We start from the raw sequence: 14978 nt of genomic DNA on the forward strand, positions 1-14978 counted from the left end.
CATGACGCATGCAGATTGTGTACCTACCATGACAAAACATTATTCTAGTTAACTTAAATTAATCCTACGTAGCCACAAGTGGAATCAAAAAGGCACCTAATGTGCCCAATAACATAAAATGGCTTTCTTTAAAAGAATAATCCCTGTCCACTTTCAGCTGCAGAAAAACCCATCTAGTGATTTCGAATTACTTCTTCATCTGTCTTCCCATGAGGAGCGACCACTTCCTAGTTTGTGGAGAGCCAGAAATTTGCTGACAGCACTATAGTCATTGTTTCCAATTCTGACCAGTGTATTAGAGCCAAGACTGAACCCAATATCCTTTGTGTCTTATAGGTCAGCATGTGCAGAACACAGATGCATATGTCTCTGCATGTGACCATGCTCACCCCTAGCAATAGGTATTTATAACATAAAATTTGTGTCAGGAGGTTTTCACTGGGGATTTTGCTTGTTTCTGTTTTAAAATCAAGTGCCCTGCGCAATTCATGTTGTTAACTTTTGATCATCCCCCCCAAAACAGGCAGATAATTTCAGTTCCAAGCATGGGACAGAAGAGGGGCTTGGGAAGATTCTGGGGCCTGTTCCTGCTGCCAGGGGCCATTGACTGCAATTGGAGCAGGACTAGTGATTACCACAAAAATTACACTGTTTACTGAACAGGTTCCCCAGTTGCTCCTGTACCTGCAACGGCAAATATTTTGCTTGAAAGGACTTAAGTCATTATATTTGTTGCACATTATCACACGTAACTTCTGAGTCACAACTGCACAATACTGAAAACAGCGGAACTCATTTCAAACATGCTGCCCCTGGAGAGTTGCCATGGTTATATGATGCTTCAGTTAGGGTGGCCTCTGAGATGGCAATGGTATTACATAGAGGCGGAAGGGAACTATTTTCCAGCCCTCCTGAGTGAGTGGACACATCTCTACCTGTGTAGTGTTAGTTTATTTGTGACAAGAACTGACAGCAAGTTCAGGGTCACTACTGTGTCCAATAGGGTGACCAGATGTCCTGATTTTATAGGGACAGTCCCGATATTTGTGGCTTTTTCTTATATAGGCGCCTATTACCCCCCAGCCCCGTCCTGATTTTTCATACTTGCTATCTGATCACCCTAGTGTCCAATGGGCCCAGCAGAAGGGCTGCAAAACATCCAGCTGTGGCTCCCTAATTCTCAGGCTGTAATTTTGTTGGCCCTGGCTGCTCTAATATACACCAGCTGGTAACAAACAGAGATCCAGCTCTCTTCCTGCCACTTATGTCCCCTAAGACTAGGTAGAGGAGGGGGTGCCATGCCAGTTCTAAGCCAGCTGAGGACTTCCCCAGGTTGGGAGAATTCTGAGCTAGCAAGATGTGACAAGATTCCAGTTGTCATGGCTGCAGTTGTGCAAACAGGCTAGAGAATCTAGCCCTGGAAAGTCAAGGTGGCATGGGACTAGGGTGACCAGATAGCAAGGGTGAAAAATCGGGACAGGGAGTGGGGGGTAATAGGCACCTATGTAAGACAAAGCCCCAAATATCGGGACTGTCCCCATAAAATTGGGACATCTGGTCACACTACATGGGACACAATCCTTAATGCAATGGGTTGTAGACATTTAACCCCAGAAACCAGATGACCTTAGGAGTAAACAGTGAGGTGGCAAAATTTGCAGATGATACAAAACTACTCAAGATAGTTAAGTCCCAGGCAGACTGCAAAGAGCTACAAAAGGATCTCTCAAAACTGGGTGACTGAGCAACAAAATGGCAGATGAAGTTCAATGCTGATAAATGCAAAGTAATGCACATTGGAAAACATAACCCCAACTATATGTATAAAATGATGGGGTCTAAATTAGCTGTTACCACTCAAGAAAGAGATCTTGGAGTCATTATGGATAGTTCTCTGAAAACATCCACTCAATGTGCAGTGGCAGTCAAAAAAGTGAACAGAATGCTGGGAATCATTAAGAAAGGGATGGATAATAAGACAGAAAATATCATATTGCCTGTATACAAATCCATGGTATGCTCACATCTTGAATACTGCGTGCAGATGTGGTCACCCTATCTCAAAAAAGAAATATTGGAATTGGAAAAGGTTCAGAAAAGGGCAACAAAAATGATTAGGGGTATGGAGCATTTGCATATGAGGAGAGATTAATAAGACTGGGACTTTTCAGCTTGGAAAAAAGATGACTAAGGGGGGATATGATAGAAGTCTATAAAATCATGACTGGTGTAAAGAAAGTAAATAAGGAAGTGTTATTTACTCCTTCTCATAACACAAGAACTAGGGATCACCAAATGAAATTAATAGGCAGCAGGTTTAAAACAAACGAAAGGAAGTATTTTTTCACACAACGCACAGTCAACCTGTGGAACTCCTTGCCAGAGGATGTTGCGAAAGCCAAGACTATAACAGGGTTCAAAAAAGAAATAGATACATTGATGGAGTCTAGGTTCATCAATGGCTATTAGGCAGGATGGGCAGGAATGGTGTGCCTAGCCTGTGTTTGTCAGAGGGTGGAGATGGATGTCAGGAGAGAGATCACTTGATGATTACCTGTTCCGTTCATTCTCTCTAGGGCACCTGGCATTGGCCACTGTCAGAAGACAGGACACTGGGCTAGATGGACTTTTGGTCTGATCCAGTATGGCCGTTCTTATGTTCTTATGCTCTTATACTCAGGATTAATAGGAGCGGCAATAACTCAGTAAAGCGGGGCATGAAGGTAGAACCTCAACCTTAACTTTGAATGTGTGCCTTTGATGGATTTCACAATATTAATTTCACTAGATAAGTCTGGGGTTCTTTTGGCACTTAATTGATCTATGGGTTGTCACCATAAGATTGAAAAAGTATATTTATTCTTACGACATTGACTTTCTGTATGACATATTATCCAAACTCCAATTTAATTAAATTAAAATTAGCAGGCCTTTTATTTTGTTAAATATGCACAGTCTGTCTTCTCTTAGATTACCTTTAATCTCTGCTCTATTAGCAAGTCAATAAAGTGACACATGGAAAATTATACGCTATTGGCTCTATTAGGAGTGCAAGTTGCAAGATGACTTCATGGTCTTGAATGACAACATAAGCATGCCAGATGCTCATAGTGCGTGACCCCTTTAAAGACTTAGAAAGATCATACACTACTTTAAAATGTAATTTCCTGCATGTAGAGTGAAGAAAGAGAGCCTAACAGCTTAATGTTATTTAGTGCTTCCCATCTAGTGTGAATGTCTTAATAACAAATCACAGCTCTGATCTCCTTTTTGGCTGCATGTTTCCAATACACTCTTTAATGCTTTTCTCATGACCGGAATGGTTAACATTCCATATTTTCTTGCTGTTAAGTGGTAATCAGGGTTGTATTTCATTCCCTGATGAAGAGGGACCTTTGCACAGTAGCGTACAAATAATTTAGTCCTTGGTCTGAGTCATGCTTTGACTTTTACTGAATCTTTTATCTGGAGGTTAAAGCAACCTGGCAAGTCAGTAAAAGAGCAGATAACAGCACAGTGTGAAAACCAAGCAGTATAACTCCTGCAATGTCCTTTCTGCAGCTTCTGTTCTGTAGTTATGCGGAAGTCAGCACCTTTAGGAGCTCTGCTATCAGTGGCAGAGAGCCGGGGGCAGCATGGAGGCCTCTGCCTCCACTCATCACTTTCAGGCAGGTCCCTGGGGGTGGTGGATTTCAGTAGCCAGGCCCCCTGCGCACATTGTGGCTTCTCCTTATAGACCTGAACGTCACAGATTTTCTTGGCCCTTTTGTCCACCCCTCCCCCTTGGGAGAGTGTGGGGAATAAACAATGATCCAGGCCTTTGTCTTTAATGAAAGTGTGCCCACAACAAAATACATGTAACAGCATTTTGTACACTCAGTTCTACTCCCTACCTAGATGCCTACATATTTATGCATGTAACACGGTACAAATCTGTTCCCTCCCATAGTGTGTGAGGGATGGAGCTAGATTAGGAAGGGAACCGTTCATGGATTTGTTTTGAGAAACCCAGAGGATGTTATTGTACTGGAGATGTACTAGTAATTATGGAGCAGAATCTATGCAATAGTGGCCATAACCTAATGAGAGCAGTGGTTTCTCTTTTTAATTTAGTACTCCTTCTGGGTACCAAAATAATAGCACTGGCGAGATAAAGGCTTGTCTACATGAGAACGTTGCACCAGTTTAACTTAAATTCATTTAAAAAACAATTTAGTTCAATGGGTCCAAAATCCTGCACAGACACACATTAAGGTTTGAGTGGCTTATGACAATTTAGCTTGTGACAAGGAAGTGATTTAAGCGAAATCAATATAAACTACTTTTAAAACTGAGATACGTGTCTTTGCAGGGTTTTGCGCCAGTTTGACTAAACTTATTTAAAACCACTCCTTTAGCAAAAACAGATGCAAGTTTGTGTAGAGACCAGGCCTAAGTCATCAGTTTATTCACAGAATAGTACAGGAGAAACAGTGACATAGCAAGTCTCTGCCCTGCTTTCAAGAGGCTACTTCTATGGTGGTCTTCTTATCCTTCACTTTTCTAGTTGAGATTGTCACCAAGGGCAAAACTTGTGTTAATTTCTATGGTGTTTTCAGGAATGTGGTTAGCTGTCCATTAGCAATCAGCCTCTTAATTGTAATGCAGGTGGTAACAAGTTTTGGTCACTACAGAGCTCAGTTGGGTTTGAATATTTAGGTCTGTATGCCTGGCAATTTAAATGGAGCAGCAATAGCTGTCAGAATGAGCTAGACAGACTGGAATATAGGCAGGTAAGTGCAATTCTGTAAAGATTCATAGGCTAATGAAGGCACTGAGCTTGAAAAGATGGTACACTATGAGTAGGAGGAGGTTCTAAGGCCCCGATACAGCAGTTTTACACTAGTTTGACTGATTTTCAGTGGTGTAAGTGAGAGAAGAACCAAGCCCCAGTGTGTATGGTTAATCAGACTTTTCATAAGGTGTTTTGATAACTTTCAGCTATATCCATGATCAACACTAGGTGCTGCTATGCTGCTACTCATATGAAATATACGTTAGCAAAGGTTTGAAACAGTATTTGCAGCAGTTTCCACACTCCTGTCTAATGTTATTATCTATATTCTGACTGTTGGTAATCATGCTACTTTAATGCACATTAGCTTAATAAATATTTAGTTTTAGTTTTTGAAGTGTTGCTTTGCATCCCTGTGCATTGCCACTACCTTGAAGACACACACAGGAAACAAGCTAAGCAGGATACGCCCCAATGAGTAATAAAATTGAGCTACTCTAAATGTTTCAAATTGTCTTCATTCAAATATTTACTTAAACTCTGCTTCTAGATTTTTTTGTAATCCAAGGGGAACGATATCATTAATGGGATGATTCTTGGAACGGACCGACTGTGCTATCAGGCCATAGAATTTTGTTTATAGGGGAAAAAACATGAAGAAAAAAAATTGTTTAGCTCCGTTGAGTTTTGGGCTTTCTACTCCTACGTGTTTGAGTGGGAGAAAGGACAAATCTCTAGGACATGGACTTTCCCATGGCAACAGAAAACGGAAATGACTTTAACCCCATCTCGTGACAGATGATTCATTGTTCAGCCTGCTGCTGTTTTCTAAGCATTAGAACAGTACAGTGGGAGGAAAAGCCAGGCTGTGCAATATCATATTCTTAGCACTTGGGCTTGTGGGAGAAGACAGCTTGCTGGCTTCTGTTTTCAAAATTTCACTATGGAGACTCTTGACTATTCTTTTAATTTACAGAGAAGCCAAACACTTGTGAGTGCTTTCTTTTTCTTAGCCACTAGAGGGCGAGTACTAGGACATTTCACAGAGGCTCTCATCTCACTATGAGATGATTGAGATGGTGCTGGTAGAAGATTGGATTTCAAACACCCGTTCAGGCCCACTTCACCCCCATCCTTTCCAAGCTTTCTTTCTCTCGCCAGTGATAAAGTTCTAGTCACTACTTTTCATTTTGGGATCTTCAAAAAAGCTCAGAACTAATTCCACTTTCCCTCCCACTCGCTATACACACAACGCTTGAGTCTTTTCTGCCTTACATCAGGCTTCAGTGACAGATGGCGTATTTCTCCTCAACACAGATTTCAGACTCCACTGACTGAAGTCTCCCCTTTCATAGGCTCCTTCCTAAGTGGCTGCCACATCAAACTGCTGGTGACATAGTGGAGACTTATTGGTTCACCATCTCTATGGTCCAGATTCCCTATTATGCCCAGTATCTGCTCGAAACAGCAGAGGGTGGGAAGTTTTGCAGAGGAGCTAACTGAAATTCCCTGGTTCTGGGGCTGGAGAGCACTCCAAACTAAGTACACAGTCTGGTAACTACTTCAAGGGGCTATTGGCCAGCCAAGGATTGCCAGAACACAGCATGTCCTACACTTGACATGCTCCCTATGCTGGGGGCTGCAGAGGAGTAGCACAGGAGTCACATAGAGATATCCAGCAGCTTTCTGGCCCTTTTCCACTGCCAGAGTGGTGCAAAGGGCCCAAACTGAAGAAGAGACTCTAATTCTGAACATTGTTGTTATTGACACAATTGATAGTGCCCAGGAGCATTTGGCAAATAGTAAAATGGCATCACTACTTTAGCACTACTTCTCTTGAACAGAAACGTTAGCATTGGAGAGATGCTGAAACAGCCGGTTAGTCAATATGATCTAGTTCAGTCAAACCGCGGGATTTGTGAAGAACATCCCAATTTAGAGAATTGTGAGGACCTGACAAAGCTAGGCGATCAGACAACGTGACAAGAGATGAAATTCAGTATAGGCAAGAGTAAAGTATTGCATGTTGGAAGGGATAACTTGAACTACTTGTGCAAGGTTTGAAAAAACAACAAGCCGAGGGCATTATTCTTTGCTCAGGTTTTGGCTGGTATAACTCTTCTGAGTTCAGTGCAATTCATACAAGCTGTAAAACCATCAAGAGTCAGGTTCCTAAATTTATTTGTGGACAGCGCAATTAATAAAAAATAACAATGGCCAGGGTTGGTCAGGAAAGCAAACAAAAGGTTTGGTTGTAATAAGAAAGATAGAGAGGCTTATACTAGAAATATTTGTCAACATAAACTGATGGCATACCCTGACTTTAAATATTGTGTTCAGTCTTGGCCAGTGCTTTTACTAAACTTATGCTATCTATTTGTCAGTTCTGCATTAGTTCCCTATCTAGTGTCCCCTATTCCGGAGACTGGATACAGCAACATCATGGCTAAGGTTTTAACAGCAGCAGCAGCATAAACTCATGTTTAGCGCTACCTACAATTGTTCCTTTGCCTTGTCTCACTTTCTCATAGTTGCTGTTTCTTCTCATCATCTTCAAGGCACATTCCAAAGACATGTAGCCTCCTTGCAGACTGAGCACCACCTCTTTGGCTAGGTCTTTATGTCTTTCTGGCTGGATGTTCAGTCTATGTCTGTCATTGTCAATACTATTGTACCATTGAGGTTGTCTGTGATCATGTGATTACCCATCGTATAGTGGCATTCCTTGGCCTACATGCTTCATAATTCATTGATCTTCCATCATAATGATATGTCTGGACCAAGAAAGCTGCCAACGCCAAACCAGTGCTGATGGAGGTGGTTACTGTGTTCATTGCTGATCTTGTCTGGCCACTTAATATGGAGCAGCTGATGAAGGCAACAAGAATCAAAAATGGCAATATGCCGCTCATCAGCCTTCCTCAGCATTCATCAGTACAACTGATCTCGCAGGCTCTGGCTGCTGCCTTTCCCTGTTCTTTCCTGGACCAAGCGGGTGCCACCTTCCACTGCTGACACCACAGAGCTGATAATGGGTGTGGAAATCATGCCTGTTCTAAACGGGCTGCCTGAGTCGACCACCAGGATACCGTCTCTTTCTTATACACACCTGCTGCAAGTCAAGAATAAATTCAGGAGTCTGGTGGTTAAGCTAGAGAGGACCTAAGGTCACAATCAACTTTGCTTAACAGAGCCAGCTACCAATATTATCATGCAGACTTATGTTAACTTGATAGGTCCACAGAAATCAAAGGGCATTCAGATTAAGCTCTCTAATCTTTTATGAGCACATCAGCCAGCATCCTAGTTTAGAAGCAAAGAAATTATTTTATAAAATATTATTCTTTTTAGAGCACTTTAAATGGCCAAAATGTCTTTATAATACTAATACCTAGCTCTTGTGTAGTGCTTTTCATCAGTAGATCTCAAAGCACTTTACAAAGGAGGTGACTATAATTATAGAAAATGGGAATAAAAACAGTTCATTGTGCATTGGCACTGGAATCCCCATACACCTCTTTAAGTGAAAGGAGATATTACCTGGAGGGATTTCTTTGTGTTGCGTGATAGTGATAATAGCTAGTTAACAACACAGAATCAGAGAAATAAGAGCTAAGTGATTTTTGTGTGTGTGCTGTGAAGTTATGAGGCTACCTCGTGGTACAGGCTTTTACTACTAACATGCTGGAATAATAAATGATCAACGGTAATCAATCATCCGTTATTGCTGAGCCTAGAGACCTTCTAGGCAAGGTCGAGAGCTTCCTAACAAAGCCTGAGCCTGCTGTCCTTTGATCCCTATTTTCTTTAGGATCCCTTTGCAAGGGTGTGACGGGTTAGGTCACTGAGATCCCCTTGGGACTGCCACCTGATGTGCTGAGACTACCTCTGAGCCCGTTTTCCCTGGCAGCTTGGGATCAGTACCTTGCCTTGTTGAGCCAGACACACTAGACTGCTACAAACACAGGCCCAGGTCCGAACCATGTCCCCCAAAAGCTGCAGGCTTAACTGAAAACAGCTTAAGAAGTGCTCCTGTCTCCAACACCCAGATACCCAGTTCCCAATGGGGTCCAAACCCCAAATAAATCCATTTTACTCTGTATAAAGCTTATATAGGGTAAACTCATAAATTGTTCGCCCTCTATAACACTGATAGAGAGATATGCACAGCTGTTTGCTCCCCCAGGAATTAATTACTTGCTCTGGGTTAATTAATAAGTAAAAAGTGATTTTATTAAATCTAAAAAGTAGGATTTAAGTGGTTCCAAGTAATAACAGGCAGAACGAAGTAAGTTACCAAGCAAAATAAAATAAAACACACAAATCTAAGCCTAATACAGTAGGAAACTAAATGCAGGTAAATCTCACCCTCAGAGATGTTCCAATAAACTTCTTTTACAGACTAGATTTCCTCTTAGTCTGGGTCCAGCAATCACTCACATCCCCGTAGTTACTGTCCTTTGTTCCAGTTTCTTTCAGGCATCTCTTTGGGGTGGAGAGGCTACCTTCTGAGCCAACTGAAAACGAAAATGGAGGGGTTTTCCAGGGTCTTTTATAGTCTTTCTCTTGTGCAACATCACAGCTACAAGATGGGGTCTTTAGCAAACTGGGCAAGTCACATGTCTACGAATGATTCTGCTTTTTGCAGGCCAATGCCATTGTTTACATGTTAGTTTGAATGTTCCCAGGAAAGCTCAGATGTGGGCTGGCATCTTCTAAAGTCCATTGTTAGTTAAGTACTCCCAATTACTTGAATAACCCCTTCACACTATGTTGACCAAATCTGTCTTATGTGCTTTCTACAGCAAACACTTTAAATACAAGCATAGAGCCAAAGCTCATAACTTCAATATAAAAATGATGCATGCATACAAATAGGATGAATATATTCAGTAGATCATAACCTTTGCAAAGATATGTTACATGGCATATCTAGCCTAAAACATATTCCAGTTATGTCATATTTATACTCATATGCATATTTCTATAAAGCATTATGTGGTGCAACGTCACAAAGGGGACTGGACTAACTCAAGGAGAGCAGGGGTTTAAAAAGCCTGCTCGTAAGAGACCAGAGGAGTTAGTGAACAGAAGCAGGAAATAGGGGAGTTTTGTGAGGGAGAGAGAGAGAGGGAGCATGACAGCTAGGTACACCTAACAAACATTCGCTAAATGTCAGTCACTAGACACCCCTCCACCCTCAAAGAACAAAACAACTACAAACAAAACCAAACAACCAAACAACAGAAACAAAACTTTCGCAAGAATAAAAATAATGCAGGCAGAAGTCCAGCAGCAGAGTGGGGGCTACCCAGTTTATTACATTGAATGCAGCACAAATGATTACCTGCCTTGTGGGCAGGTGGTGTATGAGTCCATTCAGTGCAAGCAACTCCTGGCCCTTAGAGACTGAGTATGGGCTCTTGAGACCAGAGCGACTGAACTGGAGGAGCTAAGGCAGACAGAGAGGTACATAGAGGAGACCTTCCAGGACACAGTAGAGTAGTCCTATCCCAGTCTGACAGCCTCTGTGCTGTGGGGGAGGGTGAAAGTCTCGAGGAAAAACATCAAGAGGAAGCAGAAGGAACCAGTCCCATAGTTGGGTCCCTCCTTCAGATGATGTCCTGGTACCCTCTCACACTGAGGATACCAGTCATGACCCATGGGTCTTGAATGTGGGTGAACAGCATTCATGGGAGCAGCCACCCTCCAAATCTCCACCTGGCAGCTTGCTGGCAACTGCTTACCTAGGATCCATGAAACCCAGCCCCAGTTTGAGGCTCTGCCCTTGTAGTCCTATTGGCAGAGTCCCAAAGCAACTGATTGGCCTGCTGGCCCTACTTAAGCCAGCAGCAGGAGCAGGAAGCACAAGACCCACAGTCCAGAACAGGGAGGAGCCCAGTTGTTTGGACAACTTCCTGTTCCTGCTACTGCTCCACTGGCTTGATTTTGTGGCATTATGGGAAAGCTAAATTAATTATTTGCATTTGTTTTCACTGCAGAGGATGTGAGGGAATTTCCCACCATTCTTTTTAGGTGACAAATCTGAGGAACTGTCCCAAACTGAGGTGTCGATACAAGGGGCTTTGGAACAAATTAATAAATTAAACAGTAATAAGTCACCAGGAACAGATAGTATTCAGCCCAGTGTTCTGAAGGAACTCAACTATGAAACTGCAGAACTACTAACTGTGGTATGTAAACTATCTTTAAATCAGCTTCTGTACCAGATGACTGGCAGATAGTAGAGAACAAAATTATCAGACAGATAGATGAACACAGCTTTTGTAAAGATAAATAATGCCTCACCAATCTATTAGAATTCTTTGAGGGAATCAACAAGCAGATGGACCAGGTTGATCCAGTGGATATGCTGTACTAGGCCTTTCAGAAAGCTTTGACAGGGTCTCTCACCAAAGGCTCTTAAGCAAGGTAAGGAGTCATTGGATAAGAGGGAAGTTTCTCTCATGGATCAGTAACTGGTTGAAAGATAAGAAACACAGGCTAGGAATAAATGGTCAGTTTTCAGAATGGAAAGAGGTAAGTCGCGGGGTCCCCCAAGGATTTGTACTGGGACCAGCACTATTCAACATATTCATAAATGATCTGGGAAAAGTGGTAAACAGTGAGGTGACACAGTTTGCACATGATACAAAAGTATTCAAGATAGTTAAGTCCAAAGCTGGCTCAAAGAGTTAAAAAGAGATCTCTCCAAACTGGGTGACTGGGCGACAAACTGGCAGATGCAATTCATTGCTGATAAATGCAAAGTATTGCATGTTGGAAAATGTAACCCTAACTATACATACAAAGTGATGGGGTCTAAATTAGCTGTTACCACTCAAGAAAGAGATCTTGGCATCATCAGGGATAGTCCTCTGAAGACATCTGCTCAGTGTGTAGTGGCAGTCAAAAAAGCTAACAGAATGTTAGGAACCATCAAGAAAGGAATAGATAATAAGACAGAAAATATCATCATGCCACTATATAAATCCATAGTACCCTACAACTTGAATACTGTGTACAGTTCTGGTCACCCCATCTCAAAAATATATATTAGAATTGGAAAAGGTATAGAGAAGGGGAACAAAAATGATTAGGCGTATGGAACAGCTTCCATATGAGGAGAGATTAAAAGACTGGGACATTTAATCTTTGAAAAGGGATGACTAAGAGAGGGATATGATAGAGGGCTATATAATCATGAATAGTGTGGAGAAAGTGAATAAGGAAGTGTTAGTTACCCCATCACATAACACAAGAACCAGGGGTCATCCAGTGAAATTAAGAGTCAACAGGTTGAGAACTAACATAAGGAAGTACTTCTTCACACAATGCACAATCAACCTGTGGAACTCATTGCCGGGGATATTGTGAAGACCAGAAGTATAAGTGAGTTCAAAAAAGAATTAGATAAGTTCCTGGAGGATAGGTCCATCAGTGGCTATAAGCCAAGATGGTCAGGGATGCAACTCCATGCTCTGGGTGTCCCTAAATCTCTGACTGCTAGAATCTGGGACTGTATGACAGATGGATCACTAGATAATTGCCTTGTTCTGTTCATTACCTCTGAGGCATCTGTCACTGGCCACAGTTGGAAGACAGGATACTGGACTAGATGAACCACTGGTCTGACCCAGTGTGGCCATTTTTATGTTCTAGCTACTGCTTAGTTAAAAAATGACTTTGCCCAATATTATTTCCAGTTATTTAGTGTTCACCCCAATACTAAAGTTAGATAGTGTACATCTACTAACTTTGTACCCCGAATTAGTGAAATAGGAGTCTCCAGTCTTGCAAATTGCACTGTGTTTGTGGACTGTAATGTTCAAGCCAATCTACCTCACAAAGTACCTTGTATGACAACCATGCCTTGATCAACACCAATGATTGAATCAAGGGACCTTCAGAGTTGAAAGAATGAGTCTCTATAGCTTGAGCTAAAGAGACAGCCTAGGTAGCAGGGGACTGTTACAGGCTCTCCTCATCTTTGGGTTGGTCACAGAGTGACACACAACACACACTGCCCAATGGGTTATACTTGCAGAACTGGTGTCTCAATGACTGTGTTCGAGTTGGGCAAGAGGAGATTACTGTCCTACAGATAGATTATTAGGAGCTTTAGTTTAAAGTTTTCAGGGAACAAGTTAAACTGAATCTTATGTGGCCAATAGGAGAAAAGGGTCAACTTACACACATGGTCAGAATAACAGTGTAAAACATTTACACAAAAACTATAGTATTGAAAGCTTTGGGTAACCACTGTCTCCAGTCTTTCTTCCAATTTATCAAGCTGAATCTGTATGTTGTCTTCAGTTGCTTCATATTCTCTTCTTTCTTAAAAGCACTTCCCCATAGTTTCTCAACATAATGAAGCACGTGATATCCGTTGAAATGTCTTATGAAAACCACATGCTATCAGTGTATGTCTCAGGCAGCAATTGTCTATACAGTTTGTGATAATCAGTTCTTGTTTCAGTTCCTTCGTTTCTCTTTTACAAGTCGTCGTGGAGTTTGTAGTGATCGGGCACGGTGAAGAGCCAGCCTTCTCACTATGAGAATTCAGTATTCAGTGTTTTCCCCACTTGTAAGTTATTTTAATACTCTAGCCAAACCACAAAAATCCCAATAAACAATAGTCCAAATGAAAACAATCCCCCCCCCACCACCACCCATTTCACTCTTCATGGAACACAGGATCCTCTGTTGGGGGTATAATAGCAATATCTCCTGGGTGCTCCATCTTCCAAGAGCTCCAGCCTTGTGTCCTAGATAACAAAGTGAGCAATAGGTCCATCTCCAAACTCTCTCTGCCTTTCTTTCCCGAAGGCCACTTTCTTCACCTTTGCCACAATCTCTCAGCTTCCCCCTCAGGACTTAGCTAGGTCTTGTTTCTGACCAAAAAACACTCCTTCTTCTCACAGTACTTTACTAACTGGGTTATTTCCCAGACTCTCCTCCGCAAGGTTCCTTCCCATTGACAGGAAAGAACCAGAGCTCCTTTCCTAGTTTCCTCACCAGAGAGACCTTCTATAGATATCCTTTCTTCCCTGGCTTCTTCTAGTCCTTCTACCACAGCCTGTTCCTTTCCAGGCTCTCTTTGCAAAGATGCCTATCAGCAACTCCCTGCAGGTCTCATTCTTAGTAGAGAGACTCCCCTAGAAACCCTGAGCTCTATCCCAGTCTCCTCTACACTAAGGAAAGGGAGAAGGATATGTCTCCTAACATATCACCCTGTGAAGCCTACAGTGCCCATATGTTCTGAGAACTACAACTCCCAGAATGCCTGTCTTCTGGGCTGAAACCAGAAACAGAGCGGAGCTGGTCCTGGAGCTTCCCTTAAAGGGTCAGCACACTCTGTTACAACAATGAGTAGTACTAGGGGCGATGATCTAGTCTGTCAGAGTACTACAGCATATGATTAGGCTGGTTTATTTATTTCCTGTATCAAAGGCTAAAGGGAACTTCTGTAGAACTTCTTAGGAGGCTCTAAGACTCTGCTTTCTGCGGGTGTATGAATAGCACAGAAGAGATTGTCAGCCTTATTTCATTTGCTGTTTCAGAGCCACATACAAAGGCAAACTGAAAAGGACTTCCTTAGATCCAGATTACTGTTTGGCGTCAGTAAGAACAAAGATGAAGATTACAAGGTTTAAAGTTAATTGAACTGGATATTTTAGGAGCTGCCTGTTTCTCGAATCGTGAAAATATAAACAATTATATTTTCAGGAAGTCATGAATTTTGACATCATCTTCCTCAGAAGTAGACCTTCTAAACCTGTTTAACTGGAAAGAACTGTCTTTAGTTGCTGAGCTTTTAGTGCTGGCTGCTGTATTCCTAGAAACTAAATATCTCAGAAAATGGGGGAAAAGAAAAGGAAATTAACATCCTTGCCAAGCTCTGTCTGCATGTTTAACATTGTGCGGCTTAAATATCCTCCTCGGTCACTTAATATGAACAATCAAAATAGAGAGTAATCGGTTGCTAACGGTGCTGCCATCATCAAGGACCTCAGTATCACTATGAGAAAACACATTTTCACTATTGACAAAATATTCACAAGTGGTCACTGATTTTGGCCGTCCCAATTTTTGGGTGGCCAGTTTGAGACATCTTGGACCTGATTTTCAGACTGGCCTAGCACTCAGAACTCCAGCTGAAGTCAGAAGAAGCCCTCTGAAAACCAGATGAGTGGAATAACTG

This window comes from Natator depressus, chromosome 9, assembly GCF_965152275.1.
Source record: "Natator depressus isolate rNatDep1 chromosome 9, rNatDep2.hap1, whole genome shotgun sequence".
Lineage (NCBI taxonomy): Eukaryota > Metazoa > Chordata > Testudines > Cheloniidae > Natator > Natator depressus.